At 32.8% G+C, this 13387-nt stretch overlaps 1 non-coding gene across 1 annotated transcript; it reads right to left on the bottom strand.

Moving 5' to 3' along the window:
• Nucleotides 1–12355: 12355 nt before the first annotated feature.
• LOC112439907 (U6 spliceosomal RNA) lies at nt 12356–12461 on the bottom strand. Its single transcript, XR_003028136.1, has one exon. It is a non-coding gene; the product is annotated as a U6 spliceosomal RNA (small nuclear RNA).
• Nucleotides 12462–13387: the final 926 nt, after the last annotated feature.

Raw genomic sequence — 13387 nt, 5'->3', positions numbered from 1 at the left:
AAAGTCATTCACTCTTAAACAGGAAAGGAGTTAAAGAAACATAAATAAGAGTACAAATTCTTCATTTTTCTTATAATTTCTTTTAGAATACTTTTAAATTATAGGTAATTTTGATTAATTTTAAATACACACGCAGACACAGAGACCAAATGGGTAAACTTCCTGTGTTTTACTACCTAGGTGTATCTTAATATTTTCATCCCCCTACTGCTTCTAAAAACATATAAACTATTTTTGGTCTTGAGAAAGATACAAATAAGAAAAAAAGAAATTTTGATGTAATGTAGAGTGAAAGCAAAATGAGTAATAACCAAGTATTTTTAGAGAAGATATTTTACTATCACAGAAAATGGAGTGACACAAGCTCCTAGTAATATGAATACTCCCAGAAACCCCTATTTCCACAAGAATGGAATAACATACTTTTATAATTATGTATTTTAGCTAAAAATAACTGTACTAGCTAATTCTGAGGAGTGCATCTAAGTAGCTTGTTCAAAAATATTTTAAAATATTTTAATTTATACATTTGAATTTTATCCTCAAACAAGCAAAATAAAATATTCATTTTGGGTTTTCTTCGTTTTCTTCATTCTAGTGATGAATCTGATTAGAATGTTCCATGATCTTTTATGTTATTGCATTTTTACTTAATGATAGGTCCCAATTTTGGGTGAATTATTGACAAAAGATACAATAAATTCAAGATATAAGATGAGGCAAGTCCAAATCAAGTATATCAGATGCATCCAATTAAATTTTTAAATAGTTAGATGGCTTCATTTGTTTCAAGTAATGTATTAGTCTGTTTTCATGCTGCTGAAAAAGACATACTGAGACTGGGTATTTTACAAAGAAAAACATGTTTAATGGACTCACAGTTTCACGTGGCTGGGGAGACCTCACAATTATAGCAGAAAGCAAAAGGCGCATCTTACATGGTGGCAGGCAAGAGAGAATGAGAGCCAAACAAAAGGGGCTTCCCCTTTTAAAACCATTAGCTCTCATGAGACTTATTCACTGCCATGAGAAGAGTACGGGGGAAACCATTCCCATGTTTCAATTATCTCCCACTGGGTCCCTCCCACAACATGTGGGGATTATGGGAGCGACAATTCAAGATGAGATTTGGGTGGAGACACAGTCAAACCATATCCAGTAACATCTGTGATTAGTTTGTATCATGTGGTGAAATACAATGGGAAAATAAGTTATGTTCTCCACAACATGTCTATATGTGGGTGTATGGGCTCCTCTTTAATGTATTTTTTGGATATATATGACACATCGATGCATGAATGCATACATATTTCACAAATAAAATATATGCCTATATCTTTCAGATGTACTTGTTCATATATATATACATACATGCATATATATTCTCTCACACATATATGTCTATACTATGAGTATTTCATATTCATATATGTGTCTATGTAGAGAAAAACAAGAAAGCAAAAACTTCTGTTCTTACTAGTCAAACTTCAAAAAATAAGCTTTTTCCAAAGATTTTATAAAAGATCTGTATGAATGCAACATTTAGAAGGTAAAGATGACATTAAAATGATTACTATAGACTTGCCGGGTGCAGAGGCTCACACCTGTAATCCCAGCACTTTGCGAGGCCGAGGTGGGCGAATCATGAGGTCAGGAGTTTGAGAACAGCCTGGCCAACATGGTGAAATCCTGTCTCTACTAAAAATACAAAAATTAGCCAGGCCTGGTGGCACACGCCTGTAGTCCCAGCTACTCGGGAGGCTGAGGCAGGAGAATCGCTTGAACCCAGGAGGTGGAGGTAGCAGTGAGCCGAGATCATGCCACTGCACTCCAGCCTCATGTCAGAGAGAGACTGCATCTCTAAAAAAAAAAAAAGACTTGCAGTAGCTCATGTTCTAATAAATTTGAAAATTATTCAAGCTAAGGATTCTAACTGTACATTGCTTTCAGAATAGTTGCAGAGAAATCATATTTTTAACACAAAAATAGTAATATTATCAAAAGTATTACTTCCATATCTTAACCATCAGCTGAACATGCATAATCTACCATGATGTTTCCTTTCAGTTTAACAATGCAGTGGGTTAATGTCATATCTTCTTCAGCAATCCTTGGCTTGCTAAGTGATTTCTGGGTTGCACACAGTTATCAAAAAGTTGATTCTAATTAAATAACTATTTATAGATTGAAAAATCAGCAACGAGTAGTGACATGCAGTTGTCATTGATGATAGACAAACTTGGTAAATGTATCAGTGATTGAGAATCATAAATTTGTGATGATTTGCTCACACTTCTGATTTAGGTTTCAGAAAATAATTAAAATGCCATGGAACATTTCAATATTACTCTCCATGAGCTGAAAGATTGTAGGGGTGCATTCATTAGTCAAAGGTCAAAGACAAAACACGTATCTGAAGGTTTGGGAATTGCCTTGTTATATATTTACACAAGACTTTAGATGAAACAATGGATATTATATATTAAAACATCTTATTAAATAAAACTTTATTTAACTGTAATAACATAGAAATGCTTTCTAATAACTATTTTCTGAGAAAGTTGTATATCTGCTAGAACCTGGACAAGAAATAACCCAATTGGCGCTGAGAGCATACATGTGTTTCTTATGTAACATCTTCCCTAATTGTACTCTTGTCTTTTCAATCCATCAGATATGATGTGTTGGTGAGCACAAAATTAAAATTAAAAAAAGATGGAAACTCAGACATTTTTTCAAGTCAATTATATTGCTTCAATTTCATTTTCAGAACCAATTTTTCAGAAAAAGCTTCATTCAAGAAATACTACAAATCGAAGAGTGCAGGAAAAAGCATTAGGAAAAAATAAAATAGATCATTTTAATATGCTCCATAAATTTAGAAAAAATATTTTAAAGCAGTGCCCTAAGCTTTTCTTGATGAATCTTCAATTATAAGCACCAGTGCTTCTCTTTATAAAGCATCAAGCATGAGCATCATTACCAACATGATCTTCAAGTCTGGGGTTAAATAATAAATATGTCCTTGTCTTGATTAGTTACAACTAAAAAAGAAAAGAGGAAGAAGAAAAGGATTTTATGGTTATATCACTATCATCATCAATACTCACTTCATAGGAAAGTGAGTCTCTTTAGAGAGTAAACATTGTTGTCATTCACCAATCTGGTCATTCTTCAGGGTACCCCAAGGAATATATTTCCTGTTACTTGAAATTAGGTAGGGCCATATGGGGTTCTAGTTAATGTTATGAGGGAAGTGATGTATGTCATTGCTGTGCTGAAACTTTAACTGATGGTGTGAGAGACTGTCTTTGAAGATGACCAGACAATAAAACCTCTCTCGTTTATATGCACATGCCGCTCCTCTCATCCAGAAGTAGATGCTACCTATTTTCCTTCGCCTTGAATTTGGGTGGTCGTATGACTTTTTTTTCCCGATACAACGTAACAAAAGTGCAGCAAAAGTGAGCCTGTGTCTGTGTGACTCACCTGCAAAAGCCTTAGGTATTTCCATTATTTTATTCTGTTGTAAGCCAGATATCATCTAAGGACACTCAGGTCAGACTATTTAATGTTGAACAATCATGGATGGAGAGAGTGAATTTCAGCCCTCTAGTCATTCCTGCAGAGGCTTCAGACATGTAGATGAGGCCATCTTAGACCTGCCAACCCATGCATTCACTAACTCAGTGCACTTTTGAACTGCAAGCATAAATGGACCATGGCAAAAGCAGCAGAAAACTGTAAAATGTACAGTGCGTTTTGCATCACAATTACCTGGATCATGATTAAAACATACATCACTGGTCCCTACCTCCAGAATTTCAGATTCTTTAGGTCTGGAAAGAAGCCAGACATTTTTGTTTCTAATATGTTACAACATCAGATACCACTGATCCATAGGTCACCCTTTAAGAGTCACTAACCCAATTTATATTGTTAAAATTTATTATTTCAAATGTGCAGAATAGCTATAATAAGAGCAGTTAAAATGACTCTTTAAAATGAGAATAAACTTTGTTTCTGGCAAATAATGTCAAATTTTTAGATTTCCAGTAACATTGTTAATAGCACTATAATAAAAATATATTTTGTTAAAATTGTACATGTATTTACTACCCCAGGGGTATATTTTATCACCATGATATTTGTCTTTGTCAAAATGTTAACTTTTAACATGTGGCCTATATTAATTCTCTATTGCTGCGTAACAATTTTCCCTAAATTTACTGGCTAAAAACAAATTGTAGTTATTATCTGATAGTTTCTGTGCGTGAGAAATCTGGGCACAACCTAGCTAGGTTCTCTGCTTCAGAGTCACTCACAAAGTTGCAAATAAGGTATCTTTCCAGGTTCTGCCATCCATGTGAAGGCCTAAGGAAGGATACATTTTGAAGTCATCAACACATGATTACTCAGATGGCCATGGAAAAGATTCAGTTCCTTGTGGCTGTGGGGCTGAAAGCCTCAGTTTCTTGCTGGCTATCAACTGGAAACTTCCAATAGTTCATTGGTAGGTGTAATACAAAAGAGCCAGTGTAAGACTCTGAACAAGATGGGCCAGACGCGGGGGCCGACACTTGTAATCCCAGCACTTTGGGAGGCCGAGGTGGGCGGATCACCTGAGGTCAGGAGTTCAAGACCAGCCTGACCAACATAGTGAAATCCCATCTCTACTAAAAATACAAAAATTAGCCAAGCGCGATGGCACGCGCCTGTAGTCCCAGCTACTCAGGGGGCTGAGGCAAGAGAATCGCTTGAACTCGGGAGGTGGAGGTTGCAGTGAGCAGAGATCATGCCACTGCACTCCAGCCTGGGTGACAGAGTAAGACTTCCTCTCAACAACAACAACAAAAAAGAATCTGAACAAGATGGAAGCCACAGTCTTTTAAAATCTAATCTTGAAAATGTCATCCAATCACTTCTTCCGTATTCTCTTTATGAGCAAGGCAGTAGGTCCAGCCAACCCACGCGGAAGGAGTTTCACAAGGGCATGAATGTCAGGATTTTGAATCATCTCAGAAACTGCCTATCACATGGAGATCCAGAATTTGGCAAAATGTTCATATGGTACAAATGTAAAAATAATGGAATAATAAATAATAGAAAACTATAAATTTTTTAAAAGAACAATTGTGCTCTTATTTAAATTTTTACACCATTAGAATAAAGGAAATTCATTTTAAGAAATAAGTTTAACATTTAAAAAATATAATTTTCACAGAGTATGTGGCTGTTTTGTTAACATATGCTGGTGTATCTATATTAGTGCATATCTTTAAAGTAACAATTGGTATATGAATACATACTTATGTACCTTCTTCTGGTAAAGGTTTGCACTGTTTTTCAAATGATGGTAAGCCTTTGAGTTCACTTCCTATTAGTACACATATCCATCATTCTTTTAATTACCATGTCATATTTAATTATCTGAAAGTACTATAATTAAACTCCACTCTTATTGATAGACAATTGTTTCCAGCATTGCCAGTCTGTATGGTTTTGTGCCCAAACAAGCATATGTTTCTAGGATAAATGCTTAAAAGTGGAAATTCTGTGAAAAACGGGAAGTACATTTTTCATTTGGAAGACATTGCCAAATGTCCGGTAAGGATATTTTATACAATATGCCCTATAATTCAATAACATATAAAAGCAGTCTTTCTATACCTTTGTCAATATTGTGAATTTTACAAGTATTTTGTACTTCACAAAACTGATTACTAAAAATTCCATCTCATTTAAGTTTAATAAGTGTTTGTTTTATTATTAGTGTGTTTGGTCAGATTTCAGCAGGGTTTAAGCTTGTTATACTTCTTATTTTGCAAACTATCATATACTTACTTTACTCTTTTCTTTTTTCTTCACTAGGTTGTTGATCTTTTCTACTTGATTCATAAGAATCTTTTAAAACATTTTATCTGAAATAGCTATTGCAATATTTTTCCAGTATTTTTTGATATTGTTCTGTGCTGTTTCTCAACCCATCTGCCAAGCAGACATTTTAAAACTATATGCTGTTAAATTGTTCAAAATAGCAGTGGTGCACTGAATACTTACTCCAAATTGCAGCTCTGCTATGGGAGTGTGCTAGATAAGGAGATGTACTTCCCACATCTCCTTCAGTGAAAGACTTGGCTACCCATGTAAATGTGGGTAGGATGATCAGCAGGCAGCCTCCAGACGTCTGCCAGCTTCTTCAGGTTCTGGCTCAGTTGCAGAGTCATCTTGTCTAAAGTCATTCTCTTCCCAGAGTAGCTCACAACCGGTGACTGAGTGAGGCAGAAATATAAATGTCTACTTCTCCTGATACAGCATAACTCTGACATGCTCCAGAGCTCCTGCTGGGTAGGCTGAGGATTTATCAAACTCACCTTCAGTCCGACTTCTTTCTTTGCCCAACCTGTATCCTATTCCTTTCATGGGTGTAATACACTCTTGCACTCTAAACTTTATGCCAATATCCACTTCACAGATATCCAACCTGCGATATGTGGCAGTTCTTAATAATAACACCTTAGATTGTAGCCTCCAGCTATTTAAGCAGAAAGAAAATTCTTATTAAACACCTGCTGGAGGTTATAATCTAAGCTATTATGATTAAGAACTGCCACATATCACAGATTGGGTTCTTGTGAAGTGGATATTGACACAAAGTTTGGAATGCAAGAGTGTATTAACCCATTTAAGCCACGTAGTTTGAGATGCATTTTTAAGGCAGCCCTAGCAAATGAATACGACTGCCAATTGTCTTGATATGGGCTTTTCTTTTTGTCTTTCTTCCATTGTCTGTCTGTCTGTCTGTCTGTCTCTCTCTCTCTCTCCCTCTTTCTCTATTTGGAATTAACCGAATTTACTTTATTCACAGATGCATCCAATTTGTCAATTCTGAACAAAGTTCAGTGACTGCCTTATTAAGCAGTTATCATTATTTTCTCTATTTCTTTTTGAACTCTAATTAGAAGTGTGGATTCTGCTCACCCCTCTAGCCTTTATTTCATAATTTCATTTTTTAAAATATTTTTCAATTTTTAATTCTCTGTGTGCCACATTCTATGTAATGTCTTTAAATGTTTTCCATTTTTAAATTTGCTTTTCTTTGCCAAATTTATGATTTTATTTTAGTACCAATATGTTTCATTTCAGAATATAATTTGTGTCATTTTATATCTGTTTAATTATTTTAATTGCCTTTTAGTTTTTTTGTATATTTAATTCTCCCATTTATATTTTGAAACATCTTTAAATAGAACATATTAATTTTTATAACATTTGTCTGATATATTCTATTCATTTCTGTGGAAACAGTAATTCTAGGATTGTTCAGTCTCCCTTTTCATTTGCACCATCTTCTCTACAATCATTATAACAGTTTGCTTTTTTGTACTTGCTTTGTGAAGAATAATGCGCAAAAGACAAAATCAGAATGGAAATGGGGGAAGAATGCAAGTGCAGAGAAGGCCGATCCAGGAAGAAAGCGGATCAAATAGCAGAAATAAAATTCTTATTAAACCCCTGCTGGAGGTTACTACTTAAGCTGTTGTGGTTAAGAACTGCCGCCTATCACAGGTTGGTTTCTTGTGTAGTGCATATTGACACATTAAGAACAATTAATGAAATGAAATGAAACGAAGAGGAATTTTTAGAACTAGCATGCTGGAAAAGCTATGTTAATCTCTTGTTTCCCTATAAGTTTAGAAAAATTAACTTTAAGTATTGTGAGTGCCAAAAAAATGAAATTGTAGCTGAACTATATACAATGAGAACAAGGAGCACAATATTTGTATAAAAGTGCTCAATACAGACATGTGCAGAAAATGAATGAAAAACATAACCCAACATTTCAAAATGAGTAAAACACAAGAAGAAAGACCTGATATTTCAGACAGTGATGGAAGCAACATATGATGTAGTTTCCCTGCTCCCCTCATACACAAAAAAACCTTAATTTTTTTCATTTTGATATAACTTTTAATTTGCAGCCATGCCACAGGAATTCACCCAGCAAAATCTAAACTCAGAATATTTAAGTCTCTCAAGTAAAACAGATTACAAGGAAGCTAAAAAAAATCGTAAGGAAAGAAAAAGACACACAGAGAGAAAGAAACAAAAATGGGAAAATGTAGACTAAAGAAAATTCAGACATTTATCAACCAACGAAAATGACCGGGTGTGTTTGGATGTTGATTCAAACACACTGTTATTAATATTTGTGTAATGGCAATTGGAAATTAGAATATTTACTGGATATTGGATAATATTAAGTAATTATTTACAGTATAATAAAAAGAGCACATCTCTTTCTGGGTCATGCTAAAATTTTATCTTGCTCACTCCACTCTAATATCGGAGTAGCAGCTATAGGAGGATATTGACATAGAAAACTTTTTTATGTGCTGGTAATTTTTAAAACTGTTTATGGCTATATTAGAAATACTTTAAAATAAAACAAATCATAAAGGCAAACAATACAAATAAAGTGAAGAGATAAAGCAGTTTATTGATTTTGAATGAGTACAACATTGATTTCTTCCCATATGCTTAATGATTTTAAAGGATGAAAGTCTGACATTTAAAAGTGTATTTTTTATATTGATTCTGTTTTGTTTTGTTTTCCCCTTCATTTGTGTTCAAAGATGTGAATTTATCACCTTCTATTGAGAAAGTATATGTAAAGAATGCCAGTTATAAAAATCAATTATTCAAATGATCACTCTGAATCTTTTCTATTTTACTTGGCGTCTTCCACTTTAGAGAAAGAGCCTTAGACTGTGGATCTGGAATCATTATCCACTTTCTCAGCATGTGAGTAGTTGAAGTCATTTAACATCTCTGAAACTTTTACCTCATCTGTAAAATAGAGATAAAAATACTTGCTTTTTTCATCTTACAATTATGCTTAATATATATTTTGTACTTTGTGATGGATAATTTAATATCAAGGTATAATTATGTCTAGTATGAAAAAGTAGACATGTGGTACCAACAGTATAGTTCCTGGGAATAAATGGAACAGTTAGAACCTGTGAGTAACTAAAATTAGACTGGATAATTGACTGGAAAAAGATATACAAGGAGCAGGAAGCTAGGGGATGCAAGGGTTTCTTTCAAATGGACACATTTATAACTTTTCAAATAGAACTGATATTGAAGGACATTAAATTCATTTATAGATCTAAAAATAAAAAGTAAAATAAGGTATTAATATAAATAGATAACAATGCAAAATATTAAAATTGATTTTAAATTAATATTAAGCTGATATTTACTTAAATAATATTAATGCAGTTTAGATTCAGAATTAATGTTTAAATTACTATTCAAACTAATATAATTCTGGTAATTTTGAACAAATTATGTTAAGTTACAATATGTCATAGTGTTTGCCACAGTACTTCACTATAATTGTATCAGGAAAATAGACCTGTGTTTTCAGTCAGATTATAGTATATATATTGTAATCATCAACACTACCAGTTATTCAATAGAACAAACATAATATACAACATATAATCTCATCAGAATTTCATGACTTTTTACTTTATTATTTAGTTTAGCCTACATATATTTGCTTCTAAGTTTCAATATTTAGAATTAGAGATAATCCATAAATCCAAAATAACTAAGTTTAGATATTTAAGGAGCATTTACAATAAAAATTATAATGCCATTATAATATTTAAACAAAATAATCAGTTTAAAATATGAAGTTGACAAATTTGAATGTAAGGCATTCTCAGAAAGGAGATCTTTGAAAATAAAGAGTACATGAGGATTAGCATAGAAGACTGTAAAAGTCTCATAATGCATCACATTTTAAAACCTAATATGAGGAAAGTATTGCCATTTATTCTCTTAAATGTAATAAAAATAAATACAACTTCCACCTTGTCTACAGAAAATTTGCAGGTTTTGTAGCTTAGATCTGAATGTATAAAATTGCAGGGAATAAATGTTTATCAAAGGTTTCCCGACTAAGATATGCGGTGTTTTTCTTACTTACATACCCACAGACTTCCGTACTCTTCAGTTACCATCAAACTTCAACAATGTGGGGATTCCACACTATTTCTTACTCACAGTTACTTAGACGATAACTTCTCCTATTTGATAAGTAAGTTTCTAATATTTAGAAAACTCTTTCTTTTGATTTGACTTTCTTTTCCCACCAATGATAAAATAAAATTTTTAAAAGGCAGATTAAAAATATTTTTCTGTACTATTTCTTAAATAAAAATTCTTCAGTTTGTCATTAAAAGCAAAAAAAAAGTTGTTTGATTTAATCATTGGGCAGGTAATGTTACCTTCATGAGTGTCTTTTCCTGTGCTGGAAAGTGTAAGCAACTCTGAAACGTGAGCTCTGAAGGAAGCTAGAAAGCTCTTTTGTCTGAATAAAACATCAGTGAGCACCTTTGGCAGCTCATGCTTAGGAAAATCTTCTTTTCTTTGATTATCTTCCCATAGTCCACAATTCTACCAGCAAAGTAATCTCCGCTTTCTAGTACCTATGACAGATACAAGCTTTGTTAAGCACATTTGTCCTAGTGTACTGCAGCCTACAATTAGAAAGAGGAATTGGAGAATACATCAGAGGAAAAATCACAATCAAAACTCATTTTCTAACAGGTAATTAGAGCCAAACATGACTACATTCCAGATTTCCTAAAATCCTATCCCAAATTAGAATGTTTTTAAATGTCAAAGTTTCACTCAAATGTTTTCCCAATTACACCATTTTTTGATACATCTTCACTAATACTCTTTAATGAGATACGAAGAATTCTCTGAAGATCAGCATTAAAGCATTAAATTGAAGAAGGAAAAAAAACTTTTGAAGTTTTGCACATATCTGTCATCTTATTTACTATCAGTCATTGCTAGGTCTATGCTTCTGAGTATAAGAAAATATTTCTCTTCATTAACAGGAGGTTGTCCTTTAATGAGTACTAATGATTCCACTTTGAAACTAATAGGAAATCCTGAATATATAAACTTATTGACATTAAAAATCAGCAATACTAATACTAACATCAAAGTAATGATATTGTTTAATATATTAATTAAGCAAAATGTAAACAAATTGGCATTCCAGTTATTACCTCATCAAGGTAATTTTTTAAAGTAAGAAAGCAACTTAATTTCTTGTGTATTTAACAACTTTAGGTGAGGTAACTTTTACATATAAGTGATTTTTGCAATGATTTGAATATATCTAGATCTATCTACATTCATATATTTATAGAGAGATATAGATATATACATCAGTTTTTCAATTAAAGAGGATATTTAAATGGTTAAATGTAGAAAACAATTGCTCACAATAAAGATTTATGCATTTATACATTTTAATTAAACTGAGCATAATTTATTTAGCACTAGGCATTGCAACATAGCTTACAGCATAAAAGAACAAATAAATATTTATATGTAGCTTGAGAATAAAATATTCCATTCCAAAAAAAGACAGAGAAAAAATATCCCAGCACAGTGTTTATAGGTAAAAATTAAAAGAGATAATAAAAAGTTGGTGAATAGACACATACATAGATTGGTGAATATTTAGAGATGTAAATGTAGACATTTATAGAAATACAGATAAATAAAAATATAAGTATGTAATAGAGAGTTGTAAAGAGATAGTCACACACATACAGATTCTTACATCTTATAAGAATCCTATTCCATTATTTTTAAACAGGTTTGTTGAGATATAATTTATATACTGTATAATTTCTGTATATAAAGTATACATTAATGGTTGACAGTTTATTAATGAATATGTGAAATTATTCCAGTAATCAATTTTAAAACATTTCCATCATTCAAAAACAAACCGATAACCCTGTAACATTCAGCTGTCACCTCCTTCAAGACACTTCTGCCCAGATCTAATCATTAATCTACTTTCTGTATATATAGATTTCCCAATTCTGAACTTTCATATGAATGGAATCATACAGTATGTAAAACTTTTGTTACTAGCTTATTTCACCTAGTGTAATGATTTCAAGATTCATCCATGTTATAGCATGTATCAGCACTTCATTCTTTTTTTATGTTTGAATTATATTCCATTAAATGGATACATCACATTTTGTTTATCTGTTTCTCCATTGACAGTCATTTGGTTGGCTTCCACATTTAAAAAAAATCGTGGATATATAGTAGGTGTTTTTATTTCCACATTAAAAAATGTTGTGGTTTATAGTAGGTATAAATATTTATGTGCCATATGAGATATTTTGATACAGGCATGCAATATGTCATGAAAAATTGGGTATCCAGCTCCTCAAGTATTTATTCTTTGTGTTACAAACAATCTAATTATACTCTTAGTTATTTTTAAATGTACAATAAAAATATAGAATGCTTCATGAATTGCCTGTCATCCTTGCACAGGGGCTATATTAATCTTCTCTGTGTCATTACAATTTTTGTGTATGTGTGTTGCCAAAGCAAGCAATTTCTACATTTTTGCTATTATGGATAATGCTATTATAAAATTTGCATGCAAGATTCTGTATATGTAAATATGTGCTTTTTTCTCAGGTATACATCTAGAAGTAAAATTGATGGGTCATAATGGAACTCTATATTTAATAAAATTAAGAACTGTTAAAGTGTTTTCTAAAGCAGCTCTATCATTTTCAAATTCTTTTTAGCAGAATAGAAGGGTTTCATTTTTACACATTATTGCCAACACTTGTTGTTATCTTACTTTTTGATTCTAGTAATCTGAGTGATGTGAAGTGGTATCAAACTGTGAGTTTGATTTGCACTTCCCTGATGAATAATGACTTGGAGAACCTTTTTGAGTACTTACGTTGTTGAGAAAAGAGCTAAAGAGCTCGCTGCCTGATGCCCTAGAAGCAAATACCATGGCACTAGGTTTTGAGAACGAAAAAAAAAAAAAAAGCAAAGCAAAACAAAAAAGCTTTATTTTGTGTCCACCAACAGTGAGATAAAAGGCCAGTTCAAATCTGTCTCCCTACCCCTTTCCCCCTGTAAAGTTCCCCGATAGGCACAGTTGTCTCTTCATGCCCCTTCATGGGTTGCATGTGCAAATTTGGGCGGGGGCGTGATATGAAACAGGCAATGGAAATTTAGGCTGTGATGTCAGCAAGTTCGTTCCACACAGACCACAGTTGTCCATATTGGTTCTAACTGGTATCAGCCAGTTTTGTTACCTTATAAGCTAACGGAGTATCAGCAAGCTGTTTCTTTTCATATTTGCTCTTCCTGTAAGGGCAGCACTTTCTATTATTCACTGTTTTCTTTAGTTCTTTGGAGCATGGCTACACCTACTGACCATCTGTATATCTCCTTTGAAGAGATGTCTATTCAGATCTTTTGCCTATTTTTTAATTGTGTTTTTATTTTTGAGTTG

The sequence above is a fragment of the Pan paniscus genome, chromosome 4 (genome assembly GCF_029289425.2).
Source record: "Pan paniscus chromosome 4, NHGRI_mPanPan1-v2.0_pri, whole genome shotgun sequence".
In the NCBI taxonomy this organism is placed as follows: Eukaryota; Metazoa; Chordata; class Mammalia; order Primates; family Hominidae; genus Pan; species Pan paniscus.
This window is presented reverse-complemented; position numbering and strand designations above follow the sequence as displayed.